Source organism: Antennarius striatus, chromosome 14, assembly GCF_040054535.1.
Source record: "Antennarius striatus isolate MH-2024 chromosome 14, ASM4005453v1, whole genome shotgun sequence".
Lineage (NCBI taxonomy): Eukaryota > Metazoa > Chordata > Actinopteri > Lophiiformes > Antennariidae > Antennarius > Antennarius striatus.
Window position 1 is genome coordinate 1651725 of NC_090789.1, and position 26784 is coordinate 1678508.

The window sequence follows — 26784 nt, forward strand, 5'->3', positions numbered from 1 at the left end:
AAACGAAACGTTTATCTCTCATTCAATCTATCTAAGAATGTTTCTATGAATCACAGAGCGACCTTATTTCTGTACATTCTCGCTCAGCGTGTGATGCATTGTGGGTCAGAACTGGGCTCCCCTCTTATAGCCAGTTTCACAACACGTCTCCATATGTTGTGATGAATTAAACGCACAAAAGCTTTAAGGTCGGATCTTTAAGAGGATGATGACGGAGACGCAACGAATGACGCGTTCAGGGTCACCTTTAAACACGTCAATTTCAGTTTCACGCCAAGGTCTGTCTTTGCAGGGTGTGATCGCAAAGAGCTGATCAATATATTTAGAAATGATCAGAAATACCCAGAGGTGTGTGTGATTCAGATTTACACAAAATGAAATAATGAACGACAGTTAGCTCGAACGCTAATGTCGCCGCTCTATTGTCTCCTTGACATTTGACCTTTTGGAGTCTGAATGAGTCACATTCAGAGACAGGAAGTCGTCGTTTGTTTGAAGCCCTCGTGGGAATGAGTCACAGCGTGAGAAAGGTCACCAGTGGAGGAACGGAGGGGGGGGGGCGGGATCGAGTCAGGTTCACTTAACCCCTCATTATAAATAATGACGGGGTTAAGCTCCGCCTCCTGGATGAGTCGCCGCGTCTTGATTCCGATTGGAACACAATCGTGTGTGTGTGTGTGTGTGTGTGTGTGTGTGTGTGTGTGTGTGTGTCCACAAGCCTTACACTGGGTGGCACTATGAATTCATTTTCGACACCAGAGCGACGGCTAATTAGCCTCCGACGAGGAGCGTCGGTGCCCCTCCCCCCCCCTCCATCAGAGTGGTAAAAACACTCATGACAAACACATGCGATGCTGAACATGCACACGCATGCACTGATCGACACACGTGTAAATAAGATCCAACTGGGAATAGTTGTGCAACTATTTTTTTTTTTCAGCAAACAAAGCGAAGCGCCGCTTCCCTTTACCGCCGCTAACCGCTAGTCGTTAGCCACCAGCGCTAACCTGCAAGTTCAACCTTCATCTAAATCGCTGAAGTCCACCTGGCACTCCTGTTACCTGTCCTAAAAAACTGTAACCATGGTAACGGCTGCTCCTCAAGCTAAAGTTAAAGGCCGGAAAAAGCCGGTGAGGCTACTCGTCGCTCTCGCTCTGCGTGTCGTCGGTTCTCGATGCGTCCGTTGCCGTGAGTCACCGACGCGTCCGACACGACGGCGGTATTTTCTCTCGCCGTTACCGTTGAATGCGTGGCGCCGCACCAGCGTGAGGCGAGATGAACGGACGCATCTACCTGACAACAGCGGTGAGTCAAGCCTCTCCACCTCTAACACAGGAGGGATTATCCGGCTATAGACTCCCTCCTACTGACACATGCTATTCACCATCCAATAATATTCATCTGCAGTGAGGAAGAGGAGAAGGCGCCGCGTCTTCATCAAAGGCCTTTCATGGCGGTTCTGTGCATCACAGCCTGCGTTAATACGATCCGGACCCGACCAGGAATAGAACCTCCAGCAGCCGCCGGGCCTCCATTGTGGAGGAAGAGACGTCTCTGTGGGACAATGCCCCCCCCCCCCCCCGCGCAGCGAAATTATAAGTTACACCGTCCTAAATTAGATCCTTGGATCCAATCCCAAGGATTACAGATAATTAACGTCAGTGAGTCATTTTTAATGCATGTATTTATAGGAAACAGCTGGAAAAGACGTTCTTAGAGCTCGACCGTCAGAAATACAGTCGAACGCCTCGTGGCTGATGATGGCGTCACCGAGGTGGGGCCTCCTGTCTCTGTTCAGCACCACTGTCCCCAATCCGTCTATCAACACTGTTTTCACCACTGTCTCTAACCCATCACCACTGTCTCTAACCCATCACCACTGTCTCTAACCCATCACCACTGTCCCCAATCCGTCTATCAACACTGTTTTCACCACTGTCTCTAATCCGTCCATCACCACTGTCTCTAATCCGTCACCACTGTCTCTAACCCATCACCACTGTCTCTACCCCATCACGGCTGTCACCTCTGTCTCACTGAGTTGTGTAACGGCGTCTCATTCATGAAACCCTCCTCCAGGCTGTGGGAATGTTTAGCTTGACGCTAACAAACATGTTTACTGTCATCCCATCAGAGGACAGAAGCAGGCGTCACACGGCGCCCGCGGCGCGTTGGCGGTGTGAACCCTCCCTTTGCTCCGCCTTCCTCCTTTCTTCACTCTGCTTGAAGGAGGACATGAATGGAGACACGTCCTCCTGCGTGTCGATAGATTTCACTTCTCACCCACAACAGAACCAGACCTGGAACAGAACCGGCCGGCGCCTTTCATTTCACTGTCGATCGGCGCGGCTGGGGGGGTGGTGGTGGTAGTGTTGATGGTGGGGGTGGGGGAGTTGGGGCTGGGGGGGTAATTGGTACAAGGCCTCTGCAATAAGAGAGCGCCGCGTACAAAAGCTGCACTTAACAGAAAGTGCTGCGCAATGCTCCGGGTGTGTTGTGTGGAACAAGTTGGCTCTTGAGGATGGGTTTCCATGGCGACGGGGTTCATCAGGATGCAGCGTGCATATACCCTCGTCTCAGAGATTTAAAGGGAAGAGAGACGACTCCGGCGGGTCGATGTAGATCCGTCAAAACACCTCCAGGGTTCAGTCGGCAGGCGTCCGGACGGAGACGCTGTCCATGGAATGTGCGTCTTGTAATCCAGTGCGTTGTATAATCCAGTGCACTGTATAATCCAGTGCACTGTATAATCCAGTGTGCCTTATAGTCCAGTGTGTCTTATAGTCCAGTGTGCCTTATAGTGAGGAAACTTCTGTATTCAAATTCAAAATCAGCAGATTTTGTGATTCTGGGCTCAACTTGTGTCTGATTATGTAATAAAACTAAAGTGGCATCATGGGACATTTTTAGGATGTCATATTTCCCAGCAATCATTGGGTGATTTCTTAGTGGGAACTTTTCGTGCGTCCTCGTCGGTCGTCCTCATGAGACGTTCTGAACGCAAAATCGAGGTCGGATCCTTCCAGGGCCGCTGGAGCCAATCACAAAAGGCTTTCCTCTCCTTTGCCCCCCGGCTCAATCCATAATTACCCTGCAGCGCTTCACCTTGCTCCTGGTACCCCTTGGCCTCCACTCCTGCGGCGCCTGTGCCGCCCCCCCCCTCCTCAGACGGCGCGCCGGAGCCACCTGACAGCAGACACTCGAGCCCGTCGGAATTAGAGTGATGTATTCAGCTCCGTTCTCCCAGCTCCCCTTGAGGGCGGCCAACTTCCTGTCACTGGCCGGCGCTAATCAGACCATTAGTATTCCGTATCGAGCCACAGAGAAAGCCGAGGCTTCAGCAGACACAGGTGGCCTCGGCGCGCCATTGTACGGATCCTCTGTACTTTACTCCCCACCCCAGACAGCTTCCGCCCGACTCGGTTGTGTTTGTGAGATGTTCGCGTCTCATCCTGACCTCTGGGTAAACGGTTCATGTTTCCTGTTTCCTCTTCAGGTCAGGTTCGGGGTCACGTCCCCCGTTTCCGGTGGACGGCTTGTGTTGGCAAACTTCTGTTCGATTAACATTTAACACCAGTTTCATTTCAGTAAAAAAAGTTTAAATGTCTTAACTTTTTAGATTAAATAATTAAAACAAAAACCCCCCAATTAGTATTAATATTTATTACTTGAAATTTTTCTGGAATTTCTTGAATGATTTATTGTTTGTGCAGCAGCTTCTGTTCATCCCATCCCAACGCACCTCATTCTCCTTCAGCCAATCGTGTGCAAGCTGTCAAAATTTAAACACGCCCCTCTGCCTGTATGTAAACACTACATTTATAATCTATTACTTTACTGTTTAATGTACTCTCGTTAATCCAGTGCAATCTGATCTAATCTGGTTTGATCTAATACTTTGATCTAATTTGATTTGATCTAATCTATTCAGATCTGATCTAATCATCCAAGATAATCATATGATCTAATCTAATTTTATTTGACCTAATCTGATCCAATCTGATTTGATCTAATCTAAACATTTGATCTAATCTCATTAAATATAATCTAATTTGATTTAATCTTATCCAACCTAGTTTGATGTAATTTAATCTCATCTAAATTTGTCTAATCTGACTTGATCTGATCTCATGTAATCTGATCTAATCTAATCTAATCTAACCTGATCTGATCTAACCTAATCTAATCTAATCTAATCTAATCTAATCTAATCTGATCTGATCTGATCTGATCTAATCTAATATAATTTATCTAATCTGATCTGATCTGATCTGATCTGATCTAACCTAATCAAATCTAATCTAATCTGATCTAATCTAATCTAATCTAATCTAATATAATTTTATCTAATCTAATCTAATCTGATCTGATCTGATCTAACCTAATCTAATCTGATCTAATCTCTTTTCAGTAATGCAGGGGATAATAATCAGATTATCATCCACTCTGCTCCGCTCCACGCTCTGACTCAGCCTTCGGTTTTTTCCCCGTTAATTATTCGCGGTCACGTGGTGCGTTTGATCCCCGTTCATTTGAGCGGCCCTGCTGCCTTCAGTTCAAAGAACACCAAAAAAACCAATCCCAGAAGAAAGACATCACCACGGCAACGTGCCTATCAGCAGCTTCCTCCCGATGCTCGGTTACCATGGCAACCCGACGACTAGAAGTTCCAGCACAGAGGAGACCCCTGCATGTTGATGAAGTTAAACTTTTGAGTCATGTCTGTGCCAAAACACACTCACACACACACACACACACACACACCGAACTTCCGGTAACGATGTGCGCGTGCCCGTGCACTGCCCGTGCACTGTGTACGCGCGCGCCTGCACGCAGCGGCGCGAGCGGTCGTTGGAGGCGCGTTGCTGCAGGTCAACCTGGTGACGCAGGTCGTCTCCGTCTGCAGCCGGCGTTCGTCGCTGATCCGCTGATCACGTGACCCGGTGCGGAACAGGTATATCAAACAGGTAGGAGCGCGCGCGCTGCAAAGCGCGTCCCTGTCTTTCGTGCACGCGGAGGGAAGCTGCAGAAATCCAGCAGCTCGACGTTGATTTGCAGCTCAACGTGCGTCATTGGGGGGGGCGGAGCATCTGCTGCATCAGGATGCGGATCAGACGCGCAGACCGACGCCCCAGGTGTCAGTTAAAGTAAATCTGGGACCCCCCCACCCTCACCCCACCGTGTTTCTCCACCAAATGGGACATCAGCTAAGGGTTCAGCATGTCCGTGTGACGTCACTGCTGAGGTCAGTGACGTCGAGTTTAATCCCTTCTTGCTCTGGTGCAACAATTTAAAAAGCAGAGTGTGATTGAGGTGCAGACAGCACTTCCTCTTCCCCTTCCTCTTCCTCTTCCTGTTTCCTCTCGTCGACTGGAAGTTTCCTTCTCATCGGAGGTGCAGATCCATCAAACGCATCTGAAACGATTTTTCCCATCAGCCTTTTCAGGCGTTTATCTACAGCGAGGCGTTGGCTGGCGGTGGTAAAAGGTACACTTACTGAGAGAATGACACTTAATTGTCCTGCAGGCATTAAAGGCACCAGCATGAGTCCTTCAGGGCTTCGATTTGGTGGGACATCGATTTCTTATTTCCCCGTAGAAGGAGGGACGCCACCCGGGGGCCGAAAGAACCCCCTCCCCCACTCCATTCCATGATGAATGAGGTCAGATTGATTGCCATAATGTAAAGAGCATCCCTGGTGCTGATTTCACATTGTTCTCCTTGGCGTCGGACGCTCTTATTCCGACGGTCTTTGTCTTGTCGGTGACGTCAGTTTCATCTGGAGACGCTTCCACTCATCTCTTCTTTTGTCTTCGGGGACTGAAACTCACCTCTACGCCTTTTTCTCGCTGCTCCAAACTCGTCCAAAAATTCATGCCTGATTAAAAAAAAAAGAAAAGAAAACGAGTCTGGGATAAATGGCGTCTTTTTTATTATTTCCTGTGTTTTTTGGCGGCGATGACATCAGTGACATTTTAAGGGAGACGGCAACAATAGAAAACACCTACAGAAATCACTTAGCAGGAAGTACAGTGGGAGCAATTAGAATTAATTGTCTAGTTATGAAATTACACCTTTAAAAAAAAAAAGTTATTTCCATTCACCAAACACATTCTGTGACTTACTTGTGATAAAGGGTTTCCTGTCTCCACGGCGACGGCTGACTCATCCGGCTTCCTCAGACATGGAGAACATTTCTCCGACTGTCTCCCTGTCAATGGTTTTCAGACCTCGACCTTTCAAACCAGAACACTTACGCAGGTATTCTCCTGGAGGGGGGGGGGGGGGTTTAACCCAGGGTGGGTGGAGACCTTTGGAAAGACACGGCGATGTTAGGGTATGGTGAAGCACGGCCCTCTGGGGGGAAGCCTGGAGATAGGGGTAGAGGGTTGGGGTTAAGGGGTTAGGATAATGGGGTTAGTGGTTAGGGGTCAGGGGTTAGGGGTTAGGTCACCTGAAGCTAACTGACTGACTAGATGTTTATATTTGAATGAATTCTCCAGCTCCGTCACCCGGTAACCGTTAACATCACATGATCACATGATCAGCTGATCACCGGTGAGTTTCCTGCTTGGACTTGTTTGTACATCAGACCGTTATTTCCGAGTGAAATTCTTCATTTAAAAGAGGTTTCAGTCATTCAGCGTTTCCGGTTTAGAAACTGATTTTTAAAAAACTTTTATTTTTTAAAAAAGAAAAAAAAAAAGAAAAGAAAGATAAAAACCTTGGGATCCTTATGAAATGAAAGCTGCAAAGACACTCATTGATTTCACCTGTGTGTGACTGAATACCAGCAGCTCTGCTCACAAAACGCACCTCTGAATATTAAAAAAAATAGATAAATAAACCCAATGCAAGGTTACAGGTGGAGACGGTGTGGACGTGCCGATTGGCCGATGACGGCGGAAGCGCTTCTGAGTCATCGACACCAAAGCCTCAGCTGTTTGCTGCACAAACCCGAGTGCAGGGGGGGGCAAAGGGAGATCAAGGCTAGCTCTTCACACAAGCGCCAACGGGACACTGAATCCTGTAGAACACAAGCTGCAGGCATCCACCTGAACAACCAGCGTGCAGATTAAATATATCATCTGTGGAATATTTTCCACTGTGTCGTTTTGGGAGGATGTTACACATCCGCTCTCTCAAATGAGGACACATTATTGAATAAAAAGTGTTTTTCCACTATTTCACTTTATTATATTGATTTAGCTGATTTGATTTTACATGCATATCAATAGTTTAGTGCAGAAAACCAGTGCTAACATGTCGCTAAATGTTTGCATTGCAAATAGTACTCGGGGAAATGTAATAATCTCATGCATTTTCAATTTAATGCGCTCGTACCTGCATAAATGTGTTTGCTCTAGTGGTGTAAATGAACTCATTCGCTTTTCAAGGTCGTGGAGCTCATGCAACGCCGACAGGAACCGGAACTGGAACCTCTGCCTCTGTCGCATCTCTTATATTTATCTATCTGCATTCAATTTCCTTATAATAAATACCAGCATGCACTTCAGTTTTGACCTGCATGTGTGACGTGGAGTCAAACGCTCTCCTGGATGATGTGGAGCTGTAATCGCTGGAATCATAGCTGAAGGACTCTCATTACCAGAAGACACACACAGATAGGATGTCATCTGATTTTAAATGACCGATCACATCCACACACACACACACCCCCCCCATCCACTGAACCTGGATACTGACGTCAGGATGCTGATTGGACGTCTGGAGGGGCTGCAGTGAATGAACCCGTGGGAATTCAGATTTCACTTTACGTGCCCTGAAATTCCCAACCTTTATATTTTAATCAAATGATGTCATTGAAAAAAAACAACTGTTTTTTTAAAAAGGAATTAATTTATTCCACATTGTGCATGAAGATGAAGGAACACAAGGGGAGTCTTTTGGTGATTAAATCACAGTTTTGAAGCTGATATTCCCCTGATGACGTCCAGACGTCAGCGGATGAAGGCTCTTGATGGATGTCAAGTGTGGCTTAACTTCTGATGAGCTCAGAAAAACCAGGCATTGTCCTCTACAGGGAACCTCTAGTGGTTTTGCACTCAGAGGCAAATTATATTTACAAAAAAAAAACAAAAAGGAATCATGAAGTCCTTTTCTCATTTGAAGGAACAAAATGAGGCGTTTCCTCTTCGCTAAAGCCGTTTTGTGCGTAAGCAGCTCGCTAAGTAGCGACAAAGCTAACGCTTGTTAAACTCCTACCCCCTTATACTCCAAAAAAAAAGAAAGAAAAATACTCATTACAAAATACTAGCTGATAATATTTACAGAAGTAAATCGATAATTTAAACTGCATAGTAATACAAAGATTAAAATTAAAAAAACCCCAAAGTAAGTAAAACAGAAGGAGAAAAAACAAACAAATAAAACAGTATAGTGATCAAATGAGGAACATAATCATTAAAGACAAAGAGTAGACTGTTAACTGTTAATTGTGCTGCAACAACAGGCCTTCCTCTTTCAAATACCTCCCAAACATCATCTTTTTGTGTGACTTCTTAAACTGGTTGATGTTTGGACTGAGTTGAACCTCCACACTCAGTCTGTTCCACAGCTTCACTCCATGTAGAGATACACATGCTTTTCAGTGTTGTTTTAACTGGTCGTACTTTTCAGTTGAGCTCTCTCCTTTAGTTGTCATGCCCTTCTCTATCGCTGAATATTTTTTGGATGTTAAGTGGCAATGAATTGATTCTTGCTCCGAACATTATTATTGCAGTTTTGTAGGCTGTGAAGACGTTCCTAGAAGCAAATCAGAATCTGACGTTCTTGAGTAGAGGGGTCAATTGATGCTTCAGTTGTCATGGTAACGTTGTCTCGTTGCATCATCAAGGGTCAAATGATAATTGAGCTAATAGTCGCGACCCCACAGTGACAGGAACGGCCATCTGTAATCGGGATCGTCGAGTTAGCCGATTGGTTATTTACAGACAACAGCGATGAAGTCATCCCGGTCAGTATCCGGTTATTGATCGGCTTCAGCGGGGAGACCGGAGGAGCATGAAAAGATGGTAATCAATTGGAAAATGGACCCAGTCGGCTTTTGTGAATGAGTTGAGATGACAGTCGATAGCGACTGGAATAAAAAGTTTGACATCTGTCGATTTAAGTGGAGAATCGAATGCTGTCGGTCATGTGACCGAGTTCGACACTCTTAAACGTTAAATCTACAAAACCGAGCCGACACTTAGCAGCTGCTGTTTGAAGAGATTGTCAGGGGAAACCGGAAGCGCGTCTCAATATTCTGCCTGCTTTCATTTAATTAGCACCTTGATGTGAGTCTCCCCGTCTCTTTTCATGAGCCAATTAAAAATGTAATTATGCATCGCTAGATCTGAATGTGAATGTGGAGGAGCTGGCGTTAGGGAAGGCCCGTGCGTCATTGTGTTCTGTTTGGGTTAGTGAGGTTGAAACCACTCACTCAGTACAGTTTGGTTTACAGTCACCAGCGTCCACCTGATGACTCTACAACAGCTGCCCACACACACTTTCACACACTCATTTTTAAGCATTCGGAGCGATTCATGCACTCAGAAACGCAAATGATATCGCTGTTAGAAGCTGGCGAGCTGTTGTCGTTGTAAACAAGTTTTTGTTTAGACTGAATCAGTGAAGCCGCGCCAAATCAGGACTAAACAACTTGTTCAGCAAGTAGGAAGAATCCGGACCAGCTGGAGCTCGGCGCCATTATCCCTCCAGAACCAGCATCGAATCCAAAAGAGCTCGTCTGGACTTAGTTCTCAAGAATAGTCAGAGAAACCAAATCTAACGTTGGCGGTGACATGCCTTACTGTCATGTGCACAAAAAATTACAAATACACAATTACTTATTGAGCCACAGGCTCCCTGAAATAACAGATTTATTAAAATTTATTCAAATAAAATTATGATTATACAGAATCATAATCATAAAAAAAATCATGAAGTGATAATGAATAAGCAAAAATACAAAAACATAATTATTTATTGTGCCACAGGCTCCCTAAAAGAAAAAAATGTTAAAATATTATTTTAAAAAAATCTAATTATACAGAATATACACAAAAAAGTAATAACAAATAAACTAAAATGCAACCTTAGCATTAATGTAAGGGTGTGACTTCCTGAAACACAGGAAACACATACAGTACATATGGAGATGTTGATGACGTCATGGGTAAACAACTAATGTGGGTCAAATCGAGAAGTGGGTCAGTGGAGAGGTCCAGTCTGCGCATGCGCACAGAGAATTAAAACCTGTACTCCTAATTAGCATAAAGTTAGCAAAACAGTGAATTTCTGTATGTTTCTCACTTAAAACGGCAAAAAAATAAATTAATATATATTATGGATTATCAAAAACATCAATTGTGATGAGAAAAGTTGTTTTTTATGTGGAAAATAACAGAGACGCTCTCTGACGATGTTTATGTCCTCACCTGTTGCTAATCGGAAGTGGCTAAGCTAATTAGCAAAGAAAACTGGGGGTTCGGCTGATTTATTCATCTTTTATATTTTATTCTGGATTGTTTCCGACCTGGAAACAACGCTGTGTCCGTCATGTGTAGCTGTGGGAAACAAGAGTTTACTAGTTCAGTTGGAAAACATCAGAAAACCCCCATGAGGACCACCGGTGAGTTGCTCATCATCCCCCCGGGGAAAGACGCTCTATTGCCGGGAGGAGGAGCAGGACGAGCACGGCCCCTCCGAGAAGAGGTACCACTCTGCTTGATTTTTATTTTTATTTTTACACTTTATAATAGTGAAACAATAGTAAACCATGACTGTGCACATTTTATACAATTAATTTAATCTGTCCAGGTGAAGTTTGGTTCGAACATTCAGTTCATTGTGACCTTTATTCTGGCTTTTTTATTTTTTGTATTGGGGTTGTTCCGAGTACCGGGTTGTGTAATTAGATCTGATTCTTCCTAATAACTCTGAATAATTTATTTCATTTAAATAATGACAGTTGATTAATACAGAGGGCCAACGTTCAGCACGTCCTGAGACTCCAGAGAAATGTCAGTGGTATTATTTAAATGAGTTTGTTGTCCGTTGTTAATAAAGGTTAACTTGAATCATATCAGCATCCGGCTAACAGGTTAATGGAGTTCCCACAGTGTTGAGGAGCCACAAGTTTCACCTCTCAGCCTCTTCCGGTGTGTATGAAGTACATGAAAGGACGTGAGTGTCAAAAGAAAAGAGCTTTTATGGACGGATTGATGATAACAAGACAGAAAGAAGGCTTTTAGCCTTCAAATCCTGGAGTTAATGATGTCGGCAGACATGGAAATGCTTTTAACACAGTGGGTCTAGGGCCCACGGAAATCTTTTTATTAATTACAAATTAAAGTGGATGGTCCTTTACGGATGCATTTTAATCAAACAGACTCATTTGTTGAATAATTACTCGTGTTATGGGCAACATCATTTGAATCAGCGGAGATGGACTGATTATAAAATGTTTAATGAATTATTTTTTGTTCCTGGGAAACATGTATTGTCAGCCTGAATAAAGGATCAAATTAAGGTCGACAAACCCAAGCTGATTTTTATGAGGGTTTTTTTTTCACTACTTTTGCTGCACATCATCTCATTTTGTTTCTGATCCATCCAACGTTCCAGCTCGGTCACATGTCATTTATTTGTTTATTTATTTGTTTGTTTGTGTGACAAGGTTTCTTTTTTGTTGCTCGTCCATCCATCCGTCTGTCTCTGTTAGGATTAAACCGAAGCTGCCGGATGGATTTTAATACTTTTGAACTAATAAAAATTATTCAGACACAGCCAATAAGACGTTATTAAACTTATAAGGACACAAAGAGAAACTTTACAGTTTTAAAAGTCATGAGCATTTCTTATGTGTTTTTATGAGTTTGTATGCCAAAGTCAGACAGATGATTATTAACAAGAATTCAGTGAATCAACCTTTTATTAGTTGATTCTGCAGATGGATCTTATTATTTCTTGTTTGGGCTTTGACTTTAGATATTATTCTTCATTCCTAAAAGTTGCCTACCTGGTAATTTATTACTCTTTTCCTAGTATTCCTGGGATTTATCACCATAAATGAAAGTGGAAGATAAGAATATATTCCAGAATATCTCATGCATGTTCTGTAGTTATGACCCAATGATGTAAACAACCCAATGCAAGGCATAATATTCTAAAAAGAGACAGCCTTTTAACTCTGAAGTTTTAGAGTCACCATAAAATATTTGTGATTTTGTATGGAAGTGAAAAATTACCAAAGAATTTTAGATTAAATTTCATGACAGATTATCTAAAGTGATTCACAACAAGCCAATTTAACTACGTACGTTTCCGTCATTTTCTCATCTCATCCTTTAAGAAGAACCTCGTCGTGAATTTTATCTGAAAATGGATGTTAACTTTTTTTTTAATTAAACAGACTAGAGTGTGCATTCTTAATTTCCCTTAGGGGATAAAATCAGTATATAATTTTTTTTTTAAAAAGGGAAAAAAAAGACCTGTTTGATTAATGATGTAATAATATTTCCATGAAATCTCCTTCCGAGCAGAAACACGAGGGTGTCTTTCTGCTGACGCGGGAGTTGACTTACTAACCCGGTATACTCATTTAGGACGGCAGTCAGCATATTGGAGTGAACCAGCTGAGGCATTCGTCGCATCGCTTCATCTCATAAATCATTCTGCTCCACATCTGAATTACAAATGGCTGCTTTGCTTCCACAGCACTGTTATAATTCATTTCCCTCTGTGAAACAAGTCGTGTTTTACAAGAGTTTAGAGGAAGGAAGCAGGATTTAACTTCCTGTTAGTTCTATTAACTTTATGCAAATGTGGATCAGGGGGCCAAGTGGTACTTGTGTTCATCTTTCACCTGCAGAAGTCTGACACTCCAGCTGATGATGTAACAAAGAGAAAGTGTTTGTGAAAATGAACACACATTTTGTCGACTTCAATGGATGCAATATAGAACCTCATTATTTGTTTCGTCGTCCTTGCAGTATAGCTGCAAACTGCCCTAATTAAAAAATAATCAATGAGACAATATGTTCGGAACATCCTGCTGTTCCTGTTAGCACAGCTTTGATGGGATGATGTTTTCACCCTGGTTTAGAATTGAACTATTTTTTTCCCCGGTGTTTTTGTCAGAATCAGTGATGTGAAAAAAGACAATTGTATAAAAAATGATTTTTCAAAAGCAAACCAAACTAACTACAGTAATAGTTTTTGGAAGTACTCATTCATGCCATTTGAAAAATGCCTCAATCAGTGTAATGATAATGCTCCTATATCACCATTTCCCCCCTGACTAAGGAGACTAAAGTGTTGGGGGGGGTTGGGCTCGATGATGCTGGTTCAAACAAGTTGATGCCAACAATTTCAGAATGACTTCTGACGCAGTGATGGAGCAACTATGTTAGTGCTAATGTTAGCGCTAATGTGATGTAAGAGGAACTAGCTGCATTTAGGCCTCATGAGATGTTCAAAAAGAAATTGTGCCTTGAATTTACCAACTACATGATGGGGAACATGTATTGAAGGCAACAACCCAGGAGTCGGTGAACACAGCCTGACCTTCTCACTACCCAATTCAGTGCCTGCATCAAATCTTCTAACTACAACCATAAAGACACTGACTCTATCTGGACTATCTGACACTCACTCTCTCTCTTTCTCTGACCCTGTCCTTATCTTCCTTTTATTTCTTTTCCATCCCACCCATTCAAGGCGGATGGCCGCCCAAAAGACTCTGGGTCCTGTCTGGGGTTTCTTCCTCAACGAGGGAGTTTTCCCCCACCATTGTCGCTTATGCTCTGGAGGGTTCAGTTGGGTTTTTCTGTCTGTTAAAGCGCTTTGAAATGTCTGTTGCCATGATTAAGCACAATATAAATAAAACTTGATTGATTGATTTATTGAAATCAGCTAACATTTAGATGATAAGGACGTTGATCTGTTGGGATGGTTGGCGTTTAGCGTGATGCAGACTTACATAGCCCCGTCGCTTTCCCATTCATTTTACACACAGATATGCAAAGAAGAACACATTTGGACTCGACGTCAAAGGAAATTATTTGTCCTTTTTTTCCAAAATTAGCCTAAAACACTTAAGTAGTTATCAATAAAACATCTGAACAAAACTAGAATAGTGTAGGCTAAATCTAAAACAGTATCTAAATTTATCGTGAGAAACATTTCCCTCAGCAGGATGGTGAAAAGGAGCTAAATTAAGAGCTAATCCCTCTGATTAAGTCCGAAAAAGCGTAATTATGTGCCAAGGGGTGAAACAACAGGACAGCTAGATGAATGTTCTTACTTAGTAAGTAGCAATTAATCACACACTTTCTTTAATAAAAGATCTCGACTACCAACTGGTTTACTTCTAAATCAGTGACGCTGTCATCAGTTTTAAAGAGTTCGCAAAATGAAAGAAGATGTAAAAGTTCGCTATAAATAGAACAACATACATTAATAAAAGATTAACTGGAGAAAATTACTATCATTTTCATCATCATCCTGTCCGCGCTGCATTAAGGGAATTCAGTGAGTCTTTCTGAATGGGCTTAATTGGATAAATGATGATGGATGATTTTTACCGCCTATAAACTGCTTGAGGTTGCTAAGAGACAAAAAGCAATCATCTGCTTCCTGTTTGCTGTCAGAGTCCGAGCCAATAATGGCAACGCGAAAGGAGGAGGGTAGCGATTCATGATCACCCCCCGACTCCCCCAGCGGGGACATTTCCTTTGTTGACGGCTTCGTCATATAGAGTAACTGAATACTGGAGCGCAACTGTGAGATGGATTTCAAAGTCCATTAAACCTTCTGACATTGGGGGTGCGTCCTGGAAAACTTGCCAGTCCATCATGGACCTTAAGACGAAGTTTGACCCACCAGTTGAACCATATTGGGCATCGGTCTCAGCAATCATATGGTTTTATGATTTATGACCAAAAAAAAATCATTTTTTGTCAATCGGTTGGTTCCGAACAGAAACATTATTATAACGTTTCCGGTTTTACGTTCCACCCAAGAATTGACGTTCCTGAACTGGTTTGAACAAAAAAATGTAGTTCCCAAACAGGTAAATAACGTTCCTTGTAAATATACAGTAAATAGGTAGGTAGCTTTAGGACTTTTAAATTGCCGTCATGATTTCCTTTAATTTCAGGTCGACGTTAATCAACATTAATTATGTTTTTCAATGGGGACAGTCTAAAGGAGCTTGTCAGTGAAAATCAAGCTTCTAATCATGGAATTTATCGTCATGATGACTGATCCAGGATGATGAATCAGAGAAAGACAGAGAAGTTGAGGCAGCTTGCCATGAGGTCAGATACTTTTTTCAAGAATGGAAAAAAACTGCAGTATTAACCGGTTACAAGTATTTTTGAAAAACCAAATCTGTTCCAGAACATTAAAAACATAAATTTTATGGATTTCATTTTCGTTCCGTGAACCGGTTCAAAGCCCTGACCCAAGGTTCCTTTGCTCAGCCCCTCCTCCAGCTATTCTGGGGGGTACGCCAAGGTGTTCCCAGGGCAATAAAGAAGTATAATCGCTCCAGCTTGTTCTGGGTCTACCTCAAGGTCACCTCCTTGTGGGGTTCACCTGTAATACCTCCCCAAGGAGGTGCCCAGATCAAGACCGTGAGGTACTACACGACCCTGTAGGTATGAGTTAGCAAACTCCCCCATTCTCTGCTGCTTCATTTACTTTATCTAATTAAAAAAGTAAGAAATAACATTTATAGAGGTAGAAACTAAACAGGATGCGCGTGTCGTCCTCCGCGAGCTTTAAATACCCGTTCAGTCATGAATCACTCAATAAAGGGGACTGACAGGGTGACAGCAGAAAAATATGACAAATCTGGGCACGCAGGCAGTGATGGAATATTCATGAATGAACGCTTCATTTATAGTTTTATCTTTAGAACACTTGGTGTCAATAAAAGATCTAGAACAAACAAAAATAAACCCGCCCCAGCGTGACAAAGTAGAAGATAGTTAACTATCTAAAGACAGGATTTATTTTTAATCGCCGTGACACAAAAGACGTCTTTCTTCAATATCTCCTCGGAATGTCTTTCTAATCGTTGTGGCGTTTTAACGACAGTTGGTGAAGTCGGTGCTGATCCGCAGTGTGTCCGTATAATTGCTTTCACTTGTGATAACTCAAACAGCTCCTCTGAGCTTCATTAACTTTTATGGCCAATCGATTGAGCTCATCGCCCCCCAGGGACGACCGAGACTGACGTCCTCTCTCCCCAACATTCAGGACGTCACAGCCTTACTCAGGCTTAGTAAAACTCCACACAATCAATGACAAACTTATGAACAATAAGTGTGTTGTTCAGAAGCTGATTACGAGCGCAGAGTCCATCTGACCAGAACAGGAACGCTTTAAGACTTTTCAGGAAGTAGAAAATGTCAGCGCTGTGATGCCGGAACACCTCATGGAAAACTAATAAGATCACATATTCTGTCAGTTTGGCAGAGAAAAATGACGAACATATAATTAATCACTCATCTAAAGTGGCATAAATAAATTAGGAGCATCTGATTTTCCTTCTTTCTCTAAATATGTCGTCGTTCTTATCAGCAGAATTCGGTTGTAATGATCCCAAGTCGTGCTTTGAAACTCCATCTTATTATCGACGGGTTCTCTTTTTAATTTTTGGATGAAAACCAAAAAGTAGTGAAGTAGAAGAGCAGCACTTGTCCGTTAAACGGCTTCGACTGCTCCAACCCTCGACTTTAATTACAGCTTTTCAAGAACAGGAGCACCAAAGTCTCTCCTCTAGTGTCGGGTGAGAGCCCATTAGAGCCCAAAGCAATGCTCTTCACCCATTGGGATGATGATGACAGATGTTTGATGTTCGGTGTACGAATGGGTTGTCTGCGAAGCCCCAACCGACTGCCCCCCCACGGTAATTCTGCGTCATTTATTTTAAAGTCAATCAGGTTTTAGTCTTATCTATTTTGGCAAAGAGTGATGCTGGGTAGCGACATCGATTAGATCCCCTGAGATCCTCGTGAGTCACTTCCTGTAAAGACGACTTAATTAATCGACCTTGCCGGCGGGGCAAATGTTTCAAATGGATAAGAAAGAAACAAGGAACTGTAGAAGTCTTTACTCGTCTAATAAAACTATGAAACGTTTATATCTCCATCTGGCAATGACGATAGTGCGATATGATTTAAAGCTTTAAAACCAAGTCGTCCTTGAGCGGAAATTGTTTTACGTTTTTTTTTTTTTAAATCATTAAACATAATACAAAAATAATGAATCAGAATGTTGTCAACAGTTTTTGACGTCTTCGCGAGGCAGCAAAAAATTATATATTTAAATCTAGCATTCAGCTTCCAGGCAGCACATGTCAGCGTAATAAAAGATGATAATTCTACTGTGTCAATCGTCGGAATATTTCTACACACAATCCTAACGGTTGTTGCTTTGTCGCTTGTAGTTTTAAGTGTGCAGAAATACAACCCCAGGGGCAATAAAAAGTAAAATATTACCCCTTCTGAGTACGGTTAAACTTTATGGAATGGCTGTCATTAAATGAGGAAAGACTTTGTGTGCCTTTAATTGCTGATATCAAGTGTTACACAATGTTAAAAAGGCAGCTGTGACTCAGTCGTGGTGTTAAGTACTCATGAAGTTTGATGAATGACGCACAAAGGATGTTTTGGAGGAAGTGGAAACTCTCCTGATGGCAGGTGTTTTACCATAACGCTGTCATCGGAAGGCTTTTGTAAGAGTTCACTTTGTGTAACTGATGGAATCGGGGCTGACATGAAGCAGATTTTGTTCTCGCTTCGAGTGGAACGCTGATTCTGGAGCCGTTAAAACAGCGGTGTCATCAGCATAATGACTGTCCTCAAAGGGCCAGATGTAACTTATAGATGTAACGTGCTGGTTTTTTAGTCGTACATGTCTCGTGTTATCTGGGTAATCTTACCTGGACCGTCCCCTCAGTATTTGACAGCTCATGAATCATTTAGGACTCTACTCACCTGAATCTTTTGCGTTTGCTCTTTCTGCAACCAACTCCATCGACATCAATGGGCCAACAGTGCCTCCAGGTCGTTCTGAACCCCTCAATCCCGTTTTGTGGCTTTTAAACCCTTTTGGGTGTCTCATTTGGTCCGTTAACAGACGTAACGTTCTGTGACACCCTCAGATGTAATCAACGGAACAATAAACCTCCAACATCTCATTACCGGGACCAGATAGTCAGCTCTTCCAGAAGTGGCCAGATCGCACAAATTGGGAGAATTGCCAGAATAATCTCCCAATGAACGAACTCCTGAAAGCTTCTCCCACCCCTCCACCGGTGGAATCACCTATGCCTCCCCCAGAACCGTATAGCCGGGATTGGATTCCGACCAGGTTTTGACTGCCTGACTTCACCATGCCTGACTTCAGTGTAGACTTCCAAAGCAGAACAAGTCTTCCCCTTGCCCCAGAGTCCTTTCCTACCCCCAGCCTTCGCTGTCAGGTTGACGCTTTGGATATCGTGGGCTGTTCTATCCCACCACTCCCCTCCTCCCCTTGACTATTGTCTATACCTTTAAAGCTTTTGTGAAATCACACACTGATGTGCGTCATCACACGGCGTTGAGCGCCTCTCACACCTATAGTAATGGGATGTTGTTTATGCCCAGATGTCTACTAGACAAGCAAGAATTTCTGCATATGAGGCACGCATATGCATTTCTTCAAGCGCCCCACAATGCTTTGCGTCCCTTCAGACTGTCCGATGGTGTCTGTGAGGCAGATAAATCTCCTCCTCCTCATCTTGGCTCTTCTGGCTCTAAGTGACCTCCTTAGCTCAGCAGCCTCCTCGCCTGCTTCCCACATCAGCTGCTGACGCTCGGCCTGTCCGTTTATGGTTGGTAATAAACACTTTACGCTCGCGTTAGAGAGTTAACTCTGATCAATGAACTGATGGAAAGCTATTAACCGTAGAACATGAAGGCATCATGAAGACGCCAGTAGCTCTTTTGTTAGCTGCTTTATGTGGCCTCTAATGTACAGTATGTGTGTATGCCTCCGTACATTTATTATTTATGGTATGTTGCTCATGTATAAAAGCTTTTCAACAGACGTTTCATTCACTGGAAGGTGCTGACCTGCCAATCAGGAGCGATTCATCACTCTCAGTAACGTTTCTAAGCTAAGAGCCACTGGGTGAAATTTGAATTCACGTTTCTTACCCAAGGACGTCTCAATGTGCAACCGGAGGTGGGGGGGGTGTCGAGCCTTCGACCTCCTGAATAATGGACAACCTGCTTGGCCTCCTGGTGAGTTATGTGGCGTCGGAGGGATCACTGATGTCTAACGTCATATTTCAGACCAATAACGTCCACGGAGACAGGATTCAGCAATCTACGATCCCTGATTTAGGATTACCTTGAAGCTTAACTGAACTTAAGTGAACATAGATCAATAATTGATTCAGCTTGCTGGCTGTAGAGGATGCATTTAGGGAATGCGACTATCATGGATTTATTCATGAGATGCCAGGATGGCAAAACTTCAACATGTGCTGCTCAACTTCTGCAAGAAGGCAGAGCTAATAGCCAATTCCCAACACGGCAGAACGCTCCTGCGAGCAGCTTCTGACACCCGCCGTCAGAAGCTGCCAATTGGCTGAAGCCACGCCAAATAAAACTTTTCTTCTTGTTTATTCGACAGAATAATTCCAAAGCGTTAGACGTGACGTTGGTTGCGTCCCCTCAGGACGTTGCGTGATGGAGGCTGAGTCTGAAAAGTGAACTCCAGCTCACCAGCAACCTCTCGCCCACTCTAACGCCGCCTGTCCATCACCACCGGACTCAGCTTTATGCCCCTCAAGGTGCAACGCCGCAGCACTTAAAGTTGTCTTGTGTTGCCGTCACGTTGTGCAACACTTCTGGATGCAGACGGCTGAGGGAGAAGCTGCAGATCTTATAGAAATCCCAGCCTCCTGCACGGTTTTACATGCAAGTCCAGAAAACATTTTTAACATCTCCTAAATTGCATCGTTTGCTAATTCATATGCATTCCTATTAGATACATCCCCGTATTTAAAAAATGCATATTTCCCCACCCTGATCCTGCTCCTGCTGCTGCTGCAGCTCATCTCATTACTTCCATTCATTCCCTGAATGTGAAGTTCAGCCTTCGACCCATTTAATTATCTGATCTTTCAGCAGCAGATTTTTCCAGAGAAGGAGTCTTAAGATGTTCAATCTCCTGTAACGGATTTGACTCCTGCAGAGATCTGCCTTCACATGTGCATCCACAGGTTTGTGTGAGGTGTTACCTCTGCAGTCTCTGCAATCTAAACCCTCCAAACAAACATGATTCCTCTCTCTAGCCGTCATGCACGTAAGCCTTTAAACGAGTGTCTGAGCCTGTGTGTGTGCACATCTATTCAACAACAATCCGGAGAGGGAGGAGGACTGCGACGAGAGAGGAATACAAAAAAGATCAGGACGACCGGAAGTGCTGTTGTTCCCAGTTGGGCCTGATGGGGGCGGTAGAGAGCTAGAGACGTTGTCTCTGAGCGGGATTCATTGACTTTGAGGAAAGTAGGGACTTTGGGGTTACTAAGAGACATGTCAGCTGTTTAGTCATGCAGCTGCAACCCAGAGCTTCAATTCTACTCCTCAGGATGTTAAAGTACCCATGATGCTCAGGTACACCAGTAAAAACACAGCAGTTGCAATTAAGTCAAAGTCAAAGTCAGCTTTATTGTCAAATGTACCATATATGCACGACATACAACACAGATGAAATTGCAGTCCTCTCTGACCCACGGTAAACAGGCAGTACAACAGGCAGAACAACAGGAAGCACAACAGGAAGTACAACAGGTAGTACAACAGGTAGTACAACAGGTAGTACAACACAGGCAGAACAACAGGCAGTACAACAGGTAGTACAACAGGTAGTACAACAGCGGTGGTACAAAACAGGTAGTACAACACAGACAGAACAACAGGAAGTACAACAGGTAGTACAACACAGGTAGTACAACTCAGGTAGTACAACACAGGTAGTACAACACAGGCAGTACAACACAGGCAGTACAACAGGTAGTACAACACAGGTAGTACAACACAGGCAGTACAACAGACAATAGAGCACAAAGTATGAGACAAAACAAAATATATTTCATTTGAGAATAAGTTGCAGGTTTTGAAGGATGTGCACAAACACTTTATTTCGTATCTTAACGTGAAGCTTCGTCCGCGTTATTGACGACACCAGCGTGAAAAGTTGAATGCAGGCCTGACGGTGATTCATCGCATCAAGGTCGTCCAAATGACAATAAAGAAAGAAGATGAAGTTCCATCACGGCTGTGTTTCTAGTTGTTGACTATTTATCAGGAGTTTATGTGCTGTGACGTGACCAGCTGACTCATCACAAAGCTGGCTTCAACATTCAAACAGAGAAACGATGAGGGGGGAGTCGCTCTACCAATGAGAAACTACCGTATTGCCAGTGCGGGGGTGTGTGACGGTTTTTTGGTGGGTGGGAAGCGTTTCTAAACAGGATCCTCCTGCTGGAGGCCCGTCCACTCCAACCGGCCCACGCCGGAGCTGGAGTGGGTGTGGGACGGTGTGTCAGCGGTTACTCACTCCACAACCAGAGTGTAAGAAGAGCAGGATTCCTGCTTCTGTTTGCTCTTATTTTGTAAACAGAGTCCAGCGCCCCCCCCCTACCAAATCCATCCATGAGGTGACGATATTACTGCGGAGAGGGGGAGTGTTCGGATGGCTCAGCTGTCACACGGCAGAGGCTGGACTATTACTGATTAGCAACACTGACAGGAAACTGTTGGTATGAAAAGAAGTCGTTCTTTTAAAGCACATGTGTCACACTGAAGGCCCGGGGGCCAAATGTGGCCCGCCACATCATTTTATGTATCCGGCGAGAGCATAAATGGTCAAAGTGTAAAACTAAGTAGGTCAGAAGTGTGCTTTGACCAAAAACTACATTTCCCACAATGCAGTAATTACAATATTTTTCGTACTATAAGGCACACGTACAATGAATAGGCTATTTTGATTTTCTCGTATAAAAGGCCCACTGGATTCTAAGGCGCACTGTCGGTTTTTGAGAAAATTAAAAGCTTTTAGGTGCGCCTTATAGTGCGGAAAATACTGTAACCCTTTTTTAACATTGACAAAAAAGTTCTAAAAGGAGTTCTAAAAATATTTATATCATGGCAGAGCAATATGCAAACATATTTTTTGTTTTTACCTAAATAATACATGTACTTAAATTTATTTAAGATTAAGGCGTAATGTAACATTTATGTTACAATGAGTTACATTGACAGTATTTTCCGCACTATAAGACGCACTGGATTATGAGGCGCACCTTCAATGAATGGCCTATTTTAAAACCTTTTCATATATATTTTAAAACTTTTTCATATATAAGGAGCACTTGATTATAAGGCGCAATGTCGGTTTTTGAGAAAATTAAAGGCTTTCAGGTCCTTATAGTGCAGAAAATACTGTAGTTACTTTGGGGACAGCTATTTTGCTGACATGGCCCTTGGTGGAAATGAGTTTGACACCCCTGGTCTAAAAAATACTTTAAAAAAAACATGAATAATGGATGTCTGGGGGTAATTAGGAAAGGTCTAATTAGGAAACGCCTGGTTGATGTGACAAGAAAGAGTTTGTCCAGATTGTCCGTGTAAATTCTTTTCTCCAGGAGCGATCCCATCACTGGAGATCACAATTAGAACAAAAACAACAGCTGCTGCAAAAAACTGTTTTTAACAAATATTTGATGCATGCATGGCGGGTCTGCAAGATATATTAATGAAGGTGATTAGTTATCAACGAAGTTGGAACACGGCGACCGTATGCACCGGCCGGTCAGGGTGTGTTCCAACATACTGTAACATACATGGAACATAGAGTACATCTGAGTGTTCCAGGAGGCTCCACAAGGGAACAGATGGACGAGTCCTCCTCCGAGGCATCTGTTTGCCGTGACTCACATCTTTGCGCCAGATGCAACACAAATTTAGTGACGGACAAGCCGTCGCTTTCATGTTTCTGATTCAGGATTCCAGCTCCGAGCTGTTTTCAGCTTGTTTTTTTAGTGAAGAAAGTTGTTTTGGAATATGGAGCACGTTGAGTATTGTAAGTTTGTTTAGAACGAAGCCACGTGAAGAGAATATGTTGCTCAAACTCCTTCAACTGGTCTTTATTGTCTGTTTTAGTGTCTTTCAGCAAATATTTCTGTGGGTTTTATAGCCCATGGTTTTTGCTTTTCAATGTCGGCGCTGTCATCGACCTGCTTTCCAGCTGAAGCAGTGGGAGTTTTCTTGTGAAATTGCTCTCACAAACGCATGCTAAATCAACAAATGATGCAAAGACACGGTTCGTCACGAGCCGGACAACACGGGAACACATTTCCCTGCTGAAGGGACGGGATTATTTGTGAACAATGAAGCAGTAAATACTGATATCCATCTGCATCTGCTTCATTTTGAAGGTAATTGGTTATACAACTTTACAAGTGATGCATGTTTTTATAAAGAACAACTATTGTATAGGCAGAACGGGGGGGGGGGGGGGGGGGATTCAAATAAAAGCAACCAAGAAATTGCGGTCATTGAGTTTACATGTACATTAAATACATCTATAAACTGCTGTCTTTTTATTTCTTAGCTTTTTAGAGAAGGACAGTCGAGCAAAAAATAGCTGTGAAATTATGGGCACCACTTTATAAACTCATTTTTCAGAACAAAATCAATTATTTTACCTCCATCTTAACTGAGATAGTTCGATTGTAAGTGAAAACAAACACAGGCATTATTCAGGCTAGCACTCCTAAAAGTGTCTCAATCAATTTGTTTTTGCAAAGCGAAATTATGGTGAGACACAGAATCTATTTTCTCTAAATAAGATGTCTGTTTGATGAGAGGTAATTGGATGTCATGAATTTGAAAACCCTCTCCGATAAACCCTGGTCTGGTAAATGAATGCTATTTTTTACTTCGCTGTAGCTATTGCTGTACCTGGAAACCAACCAAATGTCCTCATCAGGAACATCCAATCCAACCAAGTACAGATTTTAATGAGAAATACTTTATTTTTGGAAGCAAAAGTAAACATTTTGTGGTGCAAGCATAAATTGGTTTCCATGAGGAGCTACAAAAGCTGATTTTATTATCCTAGTGGCGCGATCAGAGCTGCTGGAACTGGGCTAAATGCAGCTCAGCGGCGTAAATGTATAAATTTTTCTGCGATGCCTTCGGTCGGGATGAAAGCGTAAATTGCTGGTGTGTGTTTATAAAAGGGTCACCGCGATGAGTCACACACTTCAGTTCGCTCCTGCGTCGTCGCTTCGTTAACGGATGGAGCGACCTGAGTCAGATCAGAAGGCATGGAGACCCTCCAACTGAGTTAGCTTTGTTAGCTTCATTATTGGGTGTCACCATTCTGAATAAACATCATAAAGGTCTGGCAAAAGTTCGCGCGAGGGTGTATTTTATGTGAGATCTGCATTCTTATATGTAGAATATAAAAATGTCGACACATTCAACACATACTGCTAATGCTCATCATCTGTTGCTAGTTTTTAATTAATTAATTGGTTCTGAAAGTTCTATAGACAATAAAACACTTTATTTTAGGGTTTATTTTTGGCCTAAAATTATAGTGAATTTCAACACGTGGTAAAGAACAAGATACGGTCCCACTGATGTTGTATCCATCCACCAACACGTGGTAAAGAACGAGATTTGATCTCACTGATGTTTTATCCATCCACCAACATGTGGTAAAGAACGAGATCCGGTCTCACTGATATTGTGTCTATTCACCAACACGTGGTAAAGAACGAGATTCGATCTAGCTGATGTTGTATCCATCCGCCAACAGATGGTAAAGAACGAGATGCAGTCTCGCTGATGTTGTATCCATCCGCCAACAGATGGTAAAGAACGAGATGCAGTCTCGCCGATGTTGCATCCATCCGCCAACATGTGGTAAAGAATAAGATACAGTCTCACTGATGTTGTATCCATCCACCAATACATGGTAAAGAACTAGATGCGGTCCCAACGATGCCGTATCCACCAGCCAACATGTGGTAAAGAACGAGATACGGTCTCACTGATATTGTATCCATCTACCAACACTCGGTAAAGAATGAGATGCGGTCTCACTGATGTTGTGTCCATCCACCAACACGTGGTAAAGAATGAGATGCGGTGTCACTGATGTTCTATCCATCCACCAACACCTGGTAAAGAACGAGATGCGGTACCACTGGTGTTGTATCCTTCCACCATCTACCGTGGTGTCCTGAAGTACGACTTGTATCTCAGATTTTGCTTGTATGTTCTGGGCAGAGCAACGACTCGTATCTCAAGATATTGCTTTCTGTTCAACTGTATATGTTTTAATTCCAAAGTCAATGTGTTTAAAGGAAAAATTGCAGCAAACTAAAGTAAAACTGAACAAAAAGTAGCTTTAGTTCTACTTTGGTTTGTCTCTCAGATTATTTCATTTCACAGAAGAGACGACCATGAAGCAGAATGAAGTTGTCATTCCGATCCAATCAGGGGCCGACGTAAGTAGGTCAAGGTTTCGCTAAAGGAGGACTCACTTAAACAATCTTCCTTGAGCACCATTGAGCTCCTCACGTGGACCGTCACACACGGCGGTGGACAGTTCTTTCTCAGCGTTTAAACAGCGTTTAATTAATCTAGACACACAGACGTTTCCGACAGGAACTCCTCAGACCTCCACTTCGTTTTGTTTCATTCGAGGCCCGATTGGCCCGTCAGAAATGGAACGTCCACCGCTAACACAGGTCCTTGAGAATTCACCACCTGTCTGTGATTCACCGTTCCCATGGAAACACAATCAGCTGAGAGAGAGAGACGATGACAGGAACAGGAAATGTGCGAAACAAAAAGGATAAAAGAGTGCAGACAGCTTGTTTTTTGGGGGGTCCAAAAAGTTGTGGCTCCCATTCATTTATTGTTCTGTCAGACTTTTCAGATCGGAATGAAAGGAATGAGGAAGGTGCATCATCATCATATTTTTTTTTGTCAAGAGGAAGTATTACATCAGCGTCTGCATCATGAAACCAGCTCCTCTGACTCCACCTGTTCCACTTATAAGCAGGAAAAGTTGGCTTTACTTTAAATATTGTAAACCTAACTTATTTAAATCATGCTTTGCAGAGTGTGTTGTGCAGACATGCAGCAGCATCTGATTGCATCTGCAGAAACACAACTCCAACAACATGGAATTTTCACAACGAGCATTGATGAAACACCGTTGATGACCTCTGCCTTTATCACGCCTTTGTTTGCATCCACGACCGATTTGCATGAACCGCCGCTCGGTTCTGCCTCGCCGTCTGCCCGCCTCGCCCTCGTCTACCTCTGCAGCGTCTCTCCACTCCAGATATCATCGCTTTTGTGTCCGACCTGCACAAACTCCACTTATTGTCTGCTCAGACTCGCCCACTGCTTCCGCTCGCTCACGGTGGTTCTCCCTCCCTTTCGCTCTCTTGTCTCGTAGCCAGGTTCACGTCAGAGTATGAGATGTTTCTGCCTCAAGGCCGACTCTCTCAGCGCGAGGATGCTCCTTTTTATTGACCTTTCTCTCACTCCTGTCTGCCTGTTGTGGCTTTTCTCTTCTCTGCAGAGAGAAATGACCGAGTCTCAGCACTAGAAATCTCATGTCGGTTCAACACTGCTGCTTTTATTTGGACTCTTTCATTTTAGTTTAATGGTAAAGCTTTATGGA